Below are 16067 nucleotides of genomic sequence, written 5' to 3' on the forward strand. Positions count from 1 at the left end.
TTCAAACTTCACCTAACATTAAACATACTACCCACATCATAACAATCTTTCTAGAATTCAATTAATTAATCTCCAAAGTCACTTAATATTTAAGAACTAGGATGGAGTATAGAATAGATTACTCAAAACAGTCAGAATTCAAAAATCCTTGTTGCCCAATAGTCTATTGGTCTTCTTAGTTATAAGCAACAAACCACCTATGCTGCCTGAGGCAAGATTAAAGAGAAAGGCTATTCTCCTACCTGAGAAAGACTGCCTGATGTAGGACTTTCTCAAACCCTCCAAGTCCAAACATCACTACCTCCAAAAATATGTGTACAATTTCTAGCAGTGGGTAAAGGCAAAGACAGTCAAACTAAGGCCAGGTAGGGAGAGGGTAGAGTATGAAACATGAACCAGATTACAGCTAGGGAGACCAATTTAAGAATTTTGTTAACATGCCACCTGTATGTCACCCAATAATCTTAATTTGACTGAACTAATATACAGTGAACTAAAAATAATTACATTATTTTTATTTATTTATTTTTTTATTTATTTTTGTCTTTTTAGGGCCGCACCTGCAGCATATGGAGGTTCCCAGGCTGGGGGTCGAATTGAAGCTGTAGCTGCCAGCCTACGCCACAGCCACAGCAACGCAGGATCAGAGCCGCGTCTGCGACCTACACCACAGCTCAAGGTGATGCCGGATCCTTAACCCACTGAGCAAGGCCAGGGATCAAACCCACAACCTCAAGGTTCCTAGTCGGATACGTTTCCACTGTGCAACGATGGAAACTCCTAATTACATTATTTCCAAAACCCAGAGCTGATACTATGCTATAAATGACACACTCTGTCACTAAGATACAACAGCCTTTGGATGCTTACCAAAAGTATAAATTGATAAAATACAAAATGATGTTAATTTCAGTCATACGAGAACAAACAAAGGCATAGAGATAAGGCTTATTATTTTGGTGAAACAATTCCAAAGCGCCTTGAAACAAGCTAGGACCACAGTGCAAGGTGTTTACATTGTTTAGGTAATCACACTGAGTAAGTTCCTAAACTACAGGTGGAAAAATAAGGGGGGGTGGGATATAAGGACAGGATCTTAGCTGAAAATTCTACAAATGTTAGACAAAACCACTTTGAACCTTCAGGCCAGAGTTCACATTTACAAAGCATGTAAATTAAATGCATAAAGTTTCACATCTAGTTCTTTCTGTGGAATCTAACCAATACATTTAACTAGATGCTTGAAAATCCAAAAACCTACAAATAGTTTTAACCAAGGAAGTTGGAATTCTATTTGTATTGCCCAAGAGAAAGGTAGGAGTAGCTACAAAAATGGGGGGGGGGGGGGTGAGTGATAAGGGAAGGAAGAATCAATGTAATATGCTTATTTCTATAATCATCACAACCTCACAGTAATTACTCACATATAAGAGATCACGACAACCTCACAGTAATTACTCACGTGTAAGAGATCACAACACTAAGCTTCAGAAAAATGCCTCTTCCCCAACCATCGTTAAGTAGGGAGATTAAATGGCATTTCCAAGATCTAAATCTAGGTTTTCCACCTTAAAAGGCAATGTCTTTTTTGTCTTTTTTTTTTTTTTTTTTGTCTTTTTAGAGCCACACCTGCTGCATATGGAGGCTCCCAGGCTAGGAGTCAAATCCAAGCTACAGCTGCTGGCCTACACCACAGCCATAGCAACACCAGATCCGGAGCCGCGTCTGTGACCTACACCACAGCTCATGGCAACGCCAGATCCTTAACCCACTGAGCAAGGCCAGAGATCGAATCTGCATCTTCATGGATCCTAGTCAGATTCATTTCCACTGCACCACAATGAGAATCCCATAAAGGGCAGTGTCCTTTCTATGTCACCAAGCTGCCTCCATGACAGCCATAGGAAGTTTCCAGCCCCAGATAGTGCTGCCTTCAGTTTCTGTCATGGGCTTTGATGAGTGTGCTTTCTTGGTCTTCTTGCCTTTGCTTTCCACTGTCTCCTCCTGCCCCCTTCAAAATTTGCCCATCCTGCACTCATTAGCAATTCCCATCCCTTTCTATACTGCCTTCCCACCCATTAGTCTCTCCCCTACCACATCCTACATGCTGGCTCCCCCCTCTCTCAGGTCTCCTCTCTTTAACTCTCCCTCTGCTGGGGGGGTCTCTCTCTGCCTCACCTACCTCTGTGACATACCTCCTGTAGATAACCACTGAGAACGGGGCCTCAATTTCTGAAGTCTTCTTTGCTAGTCCAGAAACTTCATTTTAAACCACTTGTCCACAGTTGAGTAGACAAATTAAGTCACTCTCACAAAAGTGTTTTTCTAACTAATCAGAAACTTATCGTTTATAATGGGAGCTATACCTGGTATGGTCATCAACACCAGGTATAGCAGACTCTCCAAACAAAATTCTTCCTAACAAACAAAACTAATGATCAGAAGATGCTCAGGAACCAAGAGAAATCAAAGAATGAAAACACAGATAGTTGTTAAGAAATTACCTGGGCAAATAACAAAGAAGCCTTTTCTATCATAAAGGAGAAAAGCTGGCAATAAATTATAATCAAAGAATATGCTCCCATCAGAACAGAACCATCTTTGCAAGTTCCTTGTCTCTACCTCCCTTTCTCCAGAATTCAATATGGTGGTGAGTTAAGGTTAATTTCTAGAGCAACTTACTAATTTAATTTCTTCTTCAGTTTTGCTAAATGTCTATGACTTCCTTCCACTAACTAATTTTCTCTCCTTTGGTTTCACAAAACTATTTCTCTTTTTCTCTTTGGGCACCTTGCCAGTCGCCCATCTCACACCCACCCAGGACTTTTTCTACTGCCGCCCCTCCCCATAAAAGTATCCTCCATTCCCTTTACTAAAGAGGCAAAGTGAGACAATCACTTTAGTATCTGACCTACCTCATATTCCTCACTTCATCACATCCAAGGATAGCATCTGTACAAATAACCTAGCTTGAGTTTTCTTTCCATTTCCCAGATCCCAGAACTTTCTTTTGTATCCTGCAACACATGGATCTTCTTCTAACTAGAATCATAATTTTGCAAATTAAGGTGTTTTACCACACAGAAGTTACAAAATCAAAAGAGATAAACTCAGAACTATATATCACATTGAGAAAATGCAAAATTAAGCAAAAGCATCATGTTAAGAATAATATTCTAAAATGAACTCCTTGTTCCCGTCGTGGAGCAGTGTTAACGAATCTGACTAGGAACCATGAGGTTGCGGGTTCGGTCTCTGCCCTTGCTCAGTGTGTTAACGATCTGGCGTTGCCGTGAGCTGTGGTGTGGGTTTGCAGACGTGGCTCAGATCCTGTGTTAATGTGGCTCTGGTGTAGGCTGGTGGCTGCGGCTCCGATTGGACCCCTAACCTGGGAACCTCCATATGCCGCAGGAGCGGCCCAAGAAATAGCAAAAAGACAAAAAATAAATTAATTAATTAATTTAATTTAATTAAATGAACTCCTTGAGAAGCCCTGCCTACTCAACACCGAACATACACTTAGCAGAATCATCAATGAATGATATACACTTCACTATTTCCTCATCTGTAAAACTGAGATAACACTGGCTACTGTACATGTTTGTTGTAAAGATTAAATGAACCAACATGTCCAATACTTAGTAGGAACTTACACAACTATATCCACCTCATAGTTTATTCCCTTTAAGTTACTGAAATGCCTCCTTTGCACATTCTTCACACATCTCTTCTTTCCCTATCCTCAGTTAGTAGAGGGCAGGTTTGAGACATTTGCAGGGGGTGGGGGCGTCTCGCGCTCTAGTTCAGCATTTTCACTTTTTTTTTCTTTTTTCTTTGCAAGACCGCACCCACGTCATGTGGAGGTTCCCAGGCCAGGGGTCCAATCGGAGTTGTAGCCACCAGCCTGCGCCAGAGCCACAGCAACACGGGATCCGAGCTGCGTTTGCGACCCACACCACAACTCACGACAACACCAGATCCTTAACCCACTGAGCGAGGCCAGGAATTGAACCCGAAACCTCATGGTTCCTAGTCAGATTCATTTCCACTGCACCACAACGGGAACTCCTAGTTCATCATCATTTTCATAATCAGTATTAGAAGTAACTAGATCATACAAACCCCTAACTTATTTTCTAAAACTCAGCATTTCAAAGTATATCCACTTTTCTCTTTTCTCAATTCCCAGGAAAAAAATCATCCATTCAGAGAAAGTTCCATTCTCCATTCTAATCCATTTAGAAACTTCCAAAATATAGGAGTTCCCATCGTGGCTCAGTGGTTAACGAATCTGACTAGCATCCACGAGGACACAGGTTCCATCCCTGGCCTGGCTCAATGGGTTGAGGATCTGGCGTTGCCGTGAGCTGTGGTGTAGGTTGCAGATGATGCTCATATCTGGCGTTGCTGTGGCTGTAGCGTAAGCCAGAGGCTACAGCTCCAATTGGACCCCTAGCCTGGGAACCTCCACATGCCACAGGTGTGGCGCTACAAAGACAAAAAAGAAGAAGAAGAAGAAGAAGAAGCAAGCTTTGACAGCATTCTGGTTCAGTTCTTGGCCTTACTTTACTAGAATTTACTTACTTTCCTGTCCTTGGATTACTGTCCTTTAACTGCTCCAGTTATCTTTACAATGAATGTCCCTACACCTGAGCCAGTTTGACCATTTCTCTGTTGCTTGTATATAAGAACCAAACTCAAACACATTATGTATCACTGAGTTGGTACTTATAAAATCTTACTGGAAGTTTATATTTTAAAACAGTAATTCAGAGCTATGCACTACACTTAGAAAAAAAAAATGCAACAAATCCACACTTTTTTTAAATATTTTCTATAACAGACATATTTTAAGACACCTGCCTAAAAGGGGCAACTTTGTGACTTCCACAACCTCTGGCCACAAACAACATACCTTTCCTAAATGGCCAAAGCCTCAGCACCTGAAGAGAAATGATAAGGTAACCTCTCTTAGCATTTAGGCCAGATAGCCATGGAAAAGTAAAGTGAACTTTACTAAAGACTTGGCAGTTGTGTCTGCCACTTTGGGTCAAGTATAACCTGGTGAAATAAGCAGAAAATGACAATCAACATAGCAAAGAGAAAGAATATGCTGAAAAAGGCAGGAAAAAAAAAGACCGTGGAACCCCTATGAAGTAGAAAGCCTCCCAGTGCCCAGGAGGCCCACATACGTATTTCCTGCTCTGAGGCTCTGAAAGAATCCCTGGTGTTCTTTCATTTAATGTCCTGAATTTTTGCTAACTACAACAGAATTCTGTGCCTTGAGACTAAAACTGCCTTTACTATAATATTTATTTCCTCAATCACTGAATCTCAGTTATCAGGCACTTTTCTCCTCCATACCTACCTTGGCTCCCTGGAGGACATTTTGCAAAGAAAGGCATGCCTATATCACAACGCCTCCATCTCGCTCACATAGATCCAGAACAATACAAGCAGAACAATACAAGCAAAACCATTACAGGAAGGAGATACCAGTGAGAAAAAGTCAGGCAAATCCAAGACAAATTTGAGCAATGAGAAGAAATGGAATATGAGAATTAACCTAATTTGAATTTAATCATTAAGAGAAAAACATTTAATGTCTGTTCTACAGCATCTTCTGCTCACTATATTGTATTATAAATAATAACAAATATTTACTCAGACTGACTGTGCCAGGCCCTATCCTATAAAAAAATCTTTATATACTGTATGATCTCTTTAACAATCTGAAGATGTAGGTACTCTTATCCTCATTTTCTAAGAAAAGCAAAAAAGTTATTATATTCCTCCAAAAAAATATAAGTAAATCAGCATTCTTTAGATTACTGGTAAAAAAAATACTCTTTTGGCTTCAGAGGATGCGAACCCTACATGAGCTTATCTATTCACTGTCAATGACAACATTAAATACATTAAATACTAGAATTTTCTGAGTTTTGAAGGTATTGTACTGCAAAAGACATTATTCTATTTTATAGATGAGGAAACCAAGGTTCAGAAATCTAATCTGTCCAAAATCATACACAGCAGATGAAGATCTAAAGAGGAATTCAAATTCAGGTCTTTACCCCTTTATTAGCACTTCTCTCTGTTCTGTTCACATCAAAGACAAGCATAAAAGCTCCAGCACACCTGGCTAAACAGCTATTGTTTCAGAAAGCCATTACTACACTATTTTTATAGTCTCTTCTGTGACAATGGGGGTGGGAAGGGGGAATGAAGTCACCACCATGGCCAGGATTAGGCTGAACTTCCATTTTTTTAATTATTATTTACCACTAAAAACTGCTACTACTTTCAGCAATTAAATACTATTAAAGTTACAGATTATCGGAGTTCCCTTGGTAGCACAGCAGGTTAAGAATTATTCAGCACTGTCACTGCTGTGGCTCAGGCTGCACCCGTGGCATGGGTTTGACCCCCTGGCCTCAGAACTTTCTGCATGCCATGGGCACGGCCAGAAATAAATACATAAAATTCAGATTATCTAATATGTTTATAGCATTCAGCTTGGATGGTTAACAGACCCAAGTGATAAACTATAATTATCAAAGCTATTTTGCTACCTTACTACTATAATATGTACCCCTCATGTAAATGTCAGCATTTCCTAAACAAAAAACAATTTAGAAAGTAAATAAGTAACATTTTCAAAATCAGTTAATGAGGCCTATGACACTAGTGTCTTGTAAAAACAAAAACCTCACAACTACTGTTCTTTTTCTTAATTTTCACAATCATGACCAAGCTGAAATTAGTAATGAGAACAAGGCCATTATAATTGGAGAGAACTGTTTAACTGATATGAAAGAACCTAATAAAAAGTGTAAGACTTAAGGAGTTCCAGCTGTAGCACAACAGATCAGCTTCAGTCTCTGAAGCAGAGACACAGGTTCCATCCTCGTGGCATTGCCAGCTCAGATGTGATCCCTAGCCTAGGAACTCCATATGGCACAAGGCGGAGGAAAGGGAAGGGAAAGGGGGAAGGCAATGAAAGGAAAAGAACTAACCGAAGTTTAAGACCTAAGATAATGATAGGGAGTTCCCATCATGGCTCAGCAGAAAAGAATATGACTAGTATCCATGAGGATGCACATTCAATCCCTGGCCTTGCTCAGTGGGTTAAGGATCCGGTGTTGCCGTGAGCTGTAGTGTAGGTCACAGGCATGGCTTGGATCTGGCTTGGCTGTGGCTGTGGCGTAGGCCAGCAGCTGCAGCTCCAATTGGACCCCTAGCCTGGGAACTCCCATACGCCGTGAGTGTGGCCCTAAAAAGACTCAAAAAAAAAGGATAATGATAAACCTCATCTCTGCTAGTCTAGAAACTACCACCGAAAGCCATTCATCTGAACAGATTACTCCTGGCTTCCAAAAGTACAAATTCCAAAAACAAGAAAGAAACTCCTACTTAATTACTATTATATAGGAGGATCATATTTACATCAAAAAATGGTTATTTGAAAATAGAGAACATATCAAGGGTCCTCATTAGTATTAAAAAGTTTCATTCTGAAATACCAATCTTAAAAGATGACATATGGAAAAAGGAAAAAAAAGGATAGAGTCTTCATCAAGGGAGTTCCCGTTGTGGTTCAGTGGTAATGAACATGACTAGACTCCTTGAGGACACGAGTTCGATCTCTGCCCTCGATCAGTGGGTTAAGGATCCACCGTGAGCTGCAGTGCAAGTCGCAGACAAGGCATGGATCTGGGGCTGCCATGGCTGTGGTGCAGGCCAGCAGCTGCAGCCCTGACTTGACCCCTAGCCTGGGAACTTCCATATGTCATGGGTTCGGCCCCAAAATGACAAAAAAAATTTTTTAAATGTTCATCAAAAGTTCTTACATCAAGTTGTGGCAAAGCTGTATCAGCCTCTTTTCAAAAAATGATATTAACGTATTTTTCATCATTGTAATCTTACTAGCAGAGTATAAGCAGCTATGTAAACAGTAAGAAAATAACAAATATTTGTCCACAAAAAAAAGACCCAGAACTTGCTAAAATCAATTTTTGAGATTCACTTTGTCATCCCTTCCACTAATGGACATGTAATAGTAGGAATAAAAGGTTTATAAACACCTTTACCATAATAGTTTGTGAATGAAAACAAATTATGGGCCTCCACAGACACTGATACAAATTTCCTACAAATTATATAAGACTGAATATTTTTTAACAGATGTACAACTTAGACCACCAGTGAAAACAGCAACTGTGGAAATTAAGTAGAGGAACTACCAGCTACAAGGAATGCCTACAGTGTTAGTTTCTGCAGATTAGGGGTTGGGGAACTACTGATATAAAGATTACTTATCTAATTGTGTTTTCCCTTTTTGACAGACTAGGAGTTGGAGAAACACAGAATAAGGTTCAAAGACCATGGTATACATGTCTTAACTGCTTTCTCCTCAACTCCTGAAATATTATCCACTAAATAACCTAACTGTGCTTTAGCAATAGTACACCATGGTAGTTTGTCCTATCTCTCTAAAAGTAAACAAACCCCACAGTATAAAAACAAGACAGATATTCGTGATGTGAGAAATTACAACTTAGACTTAGGAGTGATAAAATAGCAGAAACAGGACTCCTAGAGCCAGTTTCTATGACAATAAAAGAACACTGGCATGTTTTTTTGAGCTTTTGAAGAAAGAAATATGACAATACGCATCAAATTTTACGAACATTCATGCCCTTTGATCCAGTAATTCTACTTTTAGGAATTTAGCCTAAGCAAATAACTAGAAATATGGGCCTCTGCCCATATTAACAACAAATCTTCAACCTGGCATTGTGATGTGAAAAGTGGTTTAAAAAACAAAGTTTTAAAATAGCAGGGTTTACTAAATACAGCATATATTCATTTACAGAATTTTATGCAACTATTTAAAACACCTTTTAAAGTCTTAGATGAAAATAGGTTTATGTGTAAGGATTCTAAAATAGGCTACAAATCTGTACACATAAAAAGATAAGTATTCAGGAGTTCCGGCGTGGCTCAGTGGTTAACGAATCCAACTAGGAACCATGAGGTTGCGGGTTCGGTCCCTGGCCTTGCTCAGTGGGTTAACGATCCAACATTGACGTGAGCTGTGGTGTAGGTTGCAGACGCGGCTCGGATCCCGCGTTGCTGTGGCTCTGGCGTAGGCCAGCAGCTACAGCTCCGATTCGACCCCTAGCCTGGGAACCTCCATATGCCGCAGGAGTGGCCCAAGAAATGGCAAAAAGACAAAAAAAAAAAAAAGGTAAGTATTCATAGAGAATAGACTCATGGCTGCCAAGGGGGAGAGGGGAGGGAATGGGATGGACTAGGAGTTAAGGATTAGTAGATGCAAACTATTACATTTAGAATGGATAAGCAATGAGGTCCTACTGTATAGCAGAGGGAACTATATCCAGTCTCGGGATAGACCATGATGGAGGATAATATAAGAAAAGGAATGTATATGTATGTATGACTGGGTCACTTTGCTGTACAGCAGGAATTTGCACAACATTGTATATCAACTATAATAAAATTTCTTTAAAGATATGTTATTATATTTCCATAGAGACATACACAAAATAAGACTGGAAGGTAATACACCCAATGTTAACTTAAAATTTCTTCAATAGTTTCTACATTTTCTAGAATAATGCTAATGAAAAAAATGAGACTCTTCTGAAAACAAATTTAACATTTACGAAGTCTTTAACATTCTACCTTTCACAGCAATAATTCTCTTCTAGAACCATCTTAAATAACTAAAACAAAGAAGCTTTATAAGCAAAGGCGCTTGCTATGCACTTATTTTTAACAATAAGAAATGAAGAGAGAGGTAGGAAGGATACCCAGAGTAAATAAAATAGGTTAAGCAGAAGCAGTTTCCAAAGAGGCAGGATGTGCCCTCTATGCACAGAATAACTTATCACAGCCAGTACTTACTGTGTCCTAGGTAGCAATGCGCATTATTTTATTTTCAAACTATGAAATAATAATAAATAATTCCTAATTATCCTCTATACTTCACTTTAACGGAGGAGGAAAGTGAGGCAGAGAAAGGTTAAATAAACTGTCCATAGTTATACAGACATACTGACCCTAGATCTAGAGTCTGACTCTGAACCAGTGCCCTGTACTTGGGGACCAAAATGTGTCTGGGGTACTCCATCTATTTAGGTAACAAAGCTGTACCAAATGAAAGCCTGCTAGAAACCCGTAAGTGGAGGAGATGAGATTACCCTGCCACCTAGTTCTGTATCTCTAACAACAAACTATGCAGCCCATCTGTGGCCAAACTTTAGGATTCTTCTGTTAATTTCAAGGATGATCTGAAAGAGTTAAGTCATCATGAGACTATAGGGAGCAAACTACTTAATCAGGGAAAGGAAATCTCATCCTGAAGATATAAAAGACAAGACTTCTGAAAATGACTCACCTATTGGGGGAGAGAATAAATGGAGGTTAAAAAGACAAAAATTCATAGCAAAAAAAATTTTTTTTAATTTTTTGGTCACATCTGCAGCATGTGTAAGTTCCTGGGCCAGGGATCAAACCCATGCCACAGCAGTTACCCAGGGCACTGCAGTGACAATGAATGCCAGACACTTAACCTTGCCCCACAAGGGAATCTGCACTTTTTTTTTTTTTTTTTTTTTTTGTCTTTTTGACTTTTTGTCTTTTCAGGGCCGTACCTGCGGCATATGGAGATTTCCAGGCTAAGGGTCTAATCGGAGCTGTGGCCACCAGCTTATGCCACAACCACAGCAACACCAGATCCAAGCCACATCTTTGACCTACACCACAGCTCACGGCAATGCCAGATCTTTAACCCACTGAGCGAGGCCAGGGATCAAACCTGCAACCTCATGGTTCCTAGCCGGATTCGTTTCTTCTGCGCCATGATGGAAACTCCTGGAAATTTTTTTTTTTAATTTCATTGGGGTGGAGTTCCTGTCGTGGCACAGCAGAAACGAACCCCACTAGGAACCATGAGGTTGCAGGTTCGATCCCTGGCCTCGCTCAGTGGGTTAAGGATCGGCTGTTGCCGTGAGCTGTGGTGTACCTTGCAGACTCAGCTCAGATATGATGTTGCTGTGGCTGTGGCGCAGGCCGACAGCTATAGTTCTGATTAGACCCCTAGCCTGGGAACCTCCATATACCTCAGGAAGCAGCCCTAGAAAAGGCAAAAAGACAAAAAAAAAAATAAGAAATAAAAAATAAAATAAAATGGAAGATAATTTTTTGTTGTTGTTGTTATTTCTTGGGCCGCTCCCGCGGCATATGGAGGTTCCCAGGCTAGGGGTCGAATCGGAGCTGTAGCCACCGGCCTATGCCAGAGCCACAGCAACGCGGGATCCGAGCCGCGTCTGCAACCTACACCACAGCTCACGGCAACGCTGGATCGTTAACCCACTGAGCAAGGGCAGGGACCGAACCTGCAACCTCATGGTTCCTAGTCGGATTCGTTAACCACTGCGCCACCACGGGAACTCCTGGAAGATAATTTTAAAATACTGAAACCCAAATGCCCATCAACTGATGAGTGTATAAACAATACATAGTATATATCACACAAAGGAATATTATTCAGCCAAAAAATGAAGTACTGATACATACTACAATATTCATGAACCTTAAAAACATGCTAAGTGAAAGACACAAAAGACCACACATTTTATCATTCCATTTATATGAAATATCCATATATGAAGTTCCCCTTGCGGCTCAGCAGGCTGAGGACCTGACGTTATCTCCATGAGCATCTAAGTTTGATCCTTGGACTCGCTTAGTGGGTTAAGGATCTGGCATTGCCATAAGCTACAGTGTAGGTCACAGACTGTAGCTGGGTAAGGTCCAGTGTCGCCATGGCTGCAGCTCCAATTCGAACCCTGGCCCAAAAAATTCCATATGCTGTGGGCATGGCCAATAACTAAAAATAGGAGATGGCAAATACTTTCTGTAACAGGCTAAATAATAAAAAATCGGGTTTTGTGGGCTATACAGAGTCTTCGTCATACATGCTTCAGGTTTTGTTTTGTTTTTTCCGTCTTTCATCATTTTAGGGCTGAACCAGAAGCATATGGAGGTTCCCAGGCTAGGGGTGGAATTAGAGCTGTAGCTGCCAGCCTAGGCCACAGCCACAGTAACACCAGATCCTTAACCCACTGAGCAAGGCCAGGGATCAAACCCGCATCCTCATGAACACTAGTTGGGTTCGTTAATTGCTGAGCCACGACAGGAACTCCTATGCTTTGTTTTTATTTTCAACTACATACTTTAAAAAGTAAAAGCCATTCTTAATTAGCTCAGGGCCATATACAAACAGGCAGGAAGCCAGATTTAGCAGAGGCCATAATTTACCAAATCTAGTTTAAAAATAAGCCATTCCTAAAATGTTTACAAGTGAGTATGTGCTAAGTTAACATTTATCCACAAGCTAGGCAAAGATCTCTTACCAAACTTATAAATGGAACTTCCACAATGTTATTGGATGAAGAGAACATAGAGAAACCTATCAAACAGAATTTAGTACTTTTATTAGTAATTAGGACCACATAAAATTAAGAATAAAAAATTACATTAAAAAATAAAGACGCTGTTCACATGGAAAGATGTTGAACACCATCAGTCATGAGGGAAGTACAGATTAAAACCACAGTGAGACAGGAGTTCCCATCGTGGCTCAGCAGTAGTGAACCTGACTAATATCCATGAGGACACAGGTTTGATCCTAGCCTCGCTCAATGAGTTAAGGATCCGGCATTGCCATGAGCTATGTTGTAGTTCACAGTCGCAGCTCGGAGCTGATGTTGCTGTGGCTGTGGTGTAGGCCAGCAACTGCTGCTCCAATCCAACCCCTAGTTCAGCCCTAAAAAGCAAAAAAAAACCAAAACAAAACAACAACAACAACACAATGAGACATCATTACATATGTGTCAGAATGACTAATATAAAAAAGTTAATACCACCAAATGCTGGTGAGGGAACAGAAAAATTGGATTATTGAAACATTACTGGTCTGGAAAACAAAAACTAAAACAGGCAACTACCATTTATTACCCAGAATTGTACTCCTGAGCTTTATCTGATGCTCACACAAAAACCTGTACATGAATGTTCATAGAAGCTTTATTTATAACTAAAGACTGGAATCGGCCCAGGTGTCCTTCAACAGGTTAAACAAACTGCAGTGCATCTACACTATGCACACTATGCAGCAATAAAAAGGAATGGCCTACCACAGCAACAACTTGGATGAGACCCCAAGAAGGTATACACAGCAAAAGAGGTCAGGCCCCACAGGCTATATGTATGCTATAACTCCCTTTATATGACAATTTTGAAATGACAAAATTGTGGAAACATAGGATAGGACAAATTAGTTGCTGGGCAGTGGTCCCCTATCCCTCCTAAGTGAAGGTGGGTGTGTAAAAAGGGCTATTCAAGGGTCCCTTGTTGTTCTGGAACTATTCAGTACTTTGTGGTGGTAAATACATGAACCTACACAGTAAAATTTTCTGAACTTCATACACAGAGAGAGAGAGATTCTAACGCGTAATAAATATGGAGAAATGTGAATAGGACTGGGTGTATTTTATCAACATCAATATCCTAGCTATGATCTTATACTACATAACGCTATCTGTAAAGGCTACGTTATAAAATGTTACCATTGGAGAAATAGAGAGCAATATACAAAGGATCTCTCTGTATTATTTCTTATGACTGCATATGAATCAATGAATAACTAAGCCAAAATTTTAATTGATGTCTACTATAAAGAAATAATGAAGATACAACTTAAAATCAAAGTTCCCAGGCAAAAAAAAAAAACTAAATTAATCAAATTATTACCAAAGGAACCTTTCTCAAGCTACAAAACTGCAGATCGAAAGATCTTACCCACATAATACACAAAAATCTCATCCTGGCCAAACTGTTCTAAAGTTAGAGAATTCAGTAAGTATTCCAGCAAGGAAAAAAAAAAAAAAAAATAGATTTTACCTTCGTGTCTCCAAAACACTACCTGGCAAAGACAATAAGATCATCTATCGCCCAAAGAGTTTATGTCCTAACACAATTGTCTTTTCAGATATAAAGGCTATAAGAACACAATATACAAAAGAATACAATATGCCACCCACTTGCCATCTGTCAAGTAACAACTGTACTAAAGCACTCTAGCCAATCAAGAGAATTAAAATTAAGCATACAAAATGGATAAACTGTCATACAACTATCTAGTGGAATTCTACCTAGCAATTAAAAGGATCAATCTGGAGTTCCTGTTGTGGTGCAGTGGTTAACAAATCCGACTAGGAACCATGAGGTTGCGGGTTCGGTCCCTGCCCTTGCTCAGTGGATTAACGATCCAGCGTTGCCGTGAGCTGTGGTGTAGGTTGCAGACGCGGCTCGGATCCCGAGTTGCTGTGGCTCTGGCATAGGCCAGCGGCTACAGCTCCGATTCGACCCCTAGCTTGGGAACCTCCATATGCCGCGGGAGCGGCCCAAGAAATGGCAAAAAGACAAAAAAAAAAAGATCAATCTACTGTTATATACAATATCAATCTATTGTTATATAGGAAATACATTATGTTAAATGAAAGAAATCAGATTCAAAAGCTACATATATTTATAGTACATATATGACATTTTGGAAAAGGCAAAACTACAAGAAGAGAAAACAGACTAACTGTTCGCAGTGGCTGGAAATGAAAGAGAAGTGCTATGAAGGGACTCCAGGGAATTTGGGTAAGTATCAAAACTGTTTTTGGGGGGGTTTTGTCTTTTGAGGGCCACACACTTGGCACATGGGGGTTTTCAGGCTAGAGGTCTAATCGGAGCTGTAGCCGCCAGCTTACACCAGAGCCACAGCAATGTGAGATCCGAGCCACAGCAATGTGAGATCCGAGCCACATCTGTGCCCTAGACCACAGCTCATGCAGTGCAGGATCTTTAACTCCACTGAGGAAGGCCAGGGATCGAACCCAAAACCTTATGATTCCTAGTTGGATCTGCTTCCACTGCACCACAACAGGAACTCTGATCAAAACTGTTTTATTATCTTGATTGTGGTGGATACATGAATACATGCATTTGTCAAACCCTACAAAAGTGTATGCTAAAATAATGGCGAATTTAACCTACGCAAAACTTTATCTTAAAAATAAGGGAAAATTAATTACACAAGAGATGGAACAGCATTATAAAGGAGTAACAGTACTGTTTCCATTCCAAAAATGTAGGTAAAGAAAACAGTCCAAACTCCAAGTTTTTTTGTTTTTTGTCTTTTTGCCTTTTCTAGGGCCACTCCCTCGGCATATGGAGGTTCCCAGGCTAGGGGTCTAATCGGAGCTGTAGCCACCGGCCTACGCCAGAGGCACAGCAACGCAGGATCCAAGCCGAGTCTTCGACCTATACCACAGCTCACGGCAGTAAAAAATTTAGCAATCTGGAAGTTCCCATTTTGGCTCAGCAGTAACAAATCTGACTAGTAACCATGAGGACACAGGTTCAATCCCTGGCCCACTCAGTGGGTTAAGGATCCAGCATTGCCATGAGCTGTGGTGTAGACTGCAGAGGAGGCTTGGATCTTGCATTGCTGTGGCTGTGGCACAGGCTGGCAACTGAAGCTCCAGTTCAATCCCTAGCCTGGAAACTTCCATATGCCACCAATGCGGCCCTAAAAAAGCAAAAAACAAAAAACAAAACAAAAAAACCTCATACTGCCCATCAAATTAAAAAAAAAAAAAAGCAAAGTTCAAGAAACAATTATCTTTGTTAAGACAAATGAGATTTACTTTTTTTTTTTTTTTTGGTCTTTTTGCTATTTCGTGGGCCGATCTCCCGGCATATGGAGGTTCCCAGGCTAGGGGTCCAATCGGAGCTATAGCTGCCAGCCTACGCCAGAGCCACAGCAACGCAGGATCTGAGCCGCGTCTGCAACCTACACCACAGCTCACGGCAACGCCGGATCGTCAACCCACTGAGCAAGGGCAGGGACCGAACCCGCAACCTCATCGTTCCTAATCGGATTCGTTAACCACTGCGCCACAACGGGAACTCCGGAGATTTACATT

The 16067-nt window shown here is 40.5% G+C and overlaps 1 protein-coding gene and 1 long non-coding RNA gene across 51 annotated transcripts in view; one reads left to right on the forward strand and one right to left on the reverse strand.

The window, feature by feature from the left end:
- Nucleotides 1-16067, reverse strand: part of PUM1 (pumilio RNA binding family member 1) — a 141329-nt gene that overhangs the window by 106083 nt on the left and 19179 nt on the right. The gene's annotated exons all lie outside the window — the stretch shown is intronic.
- Nucleotides 1585-9759, forward strand: LOC146402652 (uncharacterized). Its single transcript, XR_014807382.1, has 2 exons — nt 1585-3209; nt 4280-9759. It is a non-coding gene; the product is annotated as an uncharacterized LOC146402652 (long non-coding RNA).

The sequence above is a fragment of the Sus scrofa genome, chromosome 6 (assembly GCF_054392235.1).
Source record: "Sus scrofa isolate SSC_HxYL_T2T_F1_AM1 chromosome 6, Sscrofa_HxYL_maternal_Yorkshire_Landrace_v2.0, whole genome shotgun sequence".
Lineage (NCBI taxonomy): Eukaryota > Metazoa > Chordata > Mammalia > Artiodactyla > Suidae > Sus > Sus scrofa.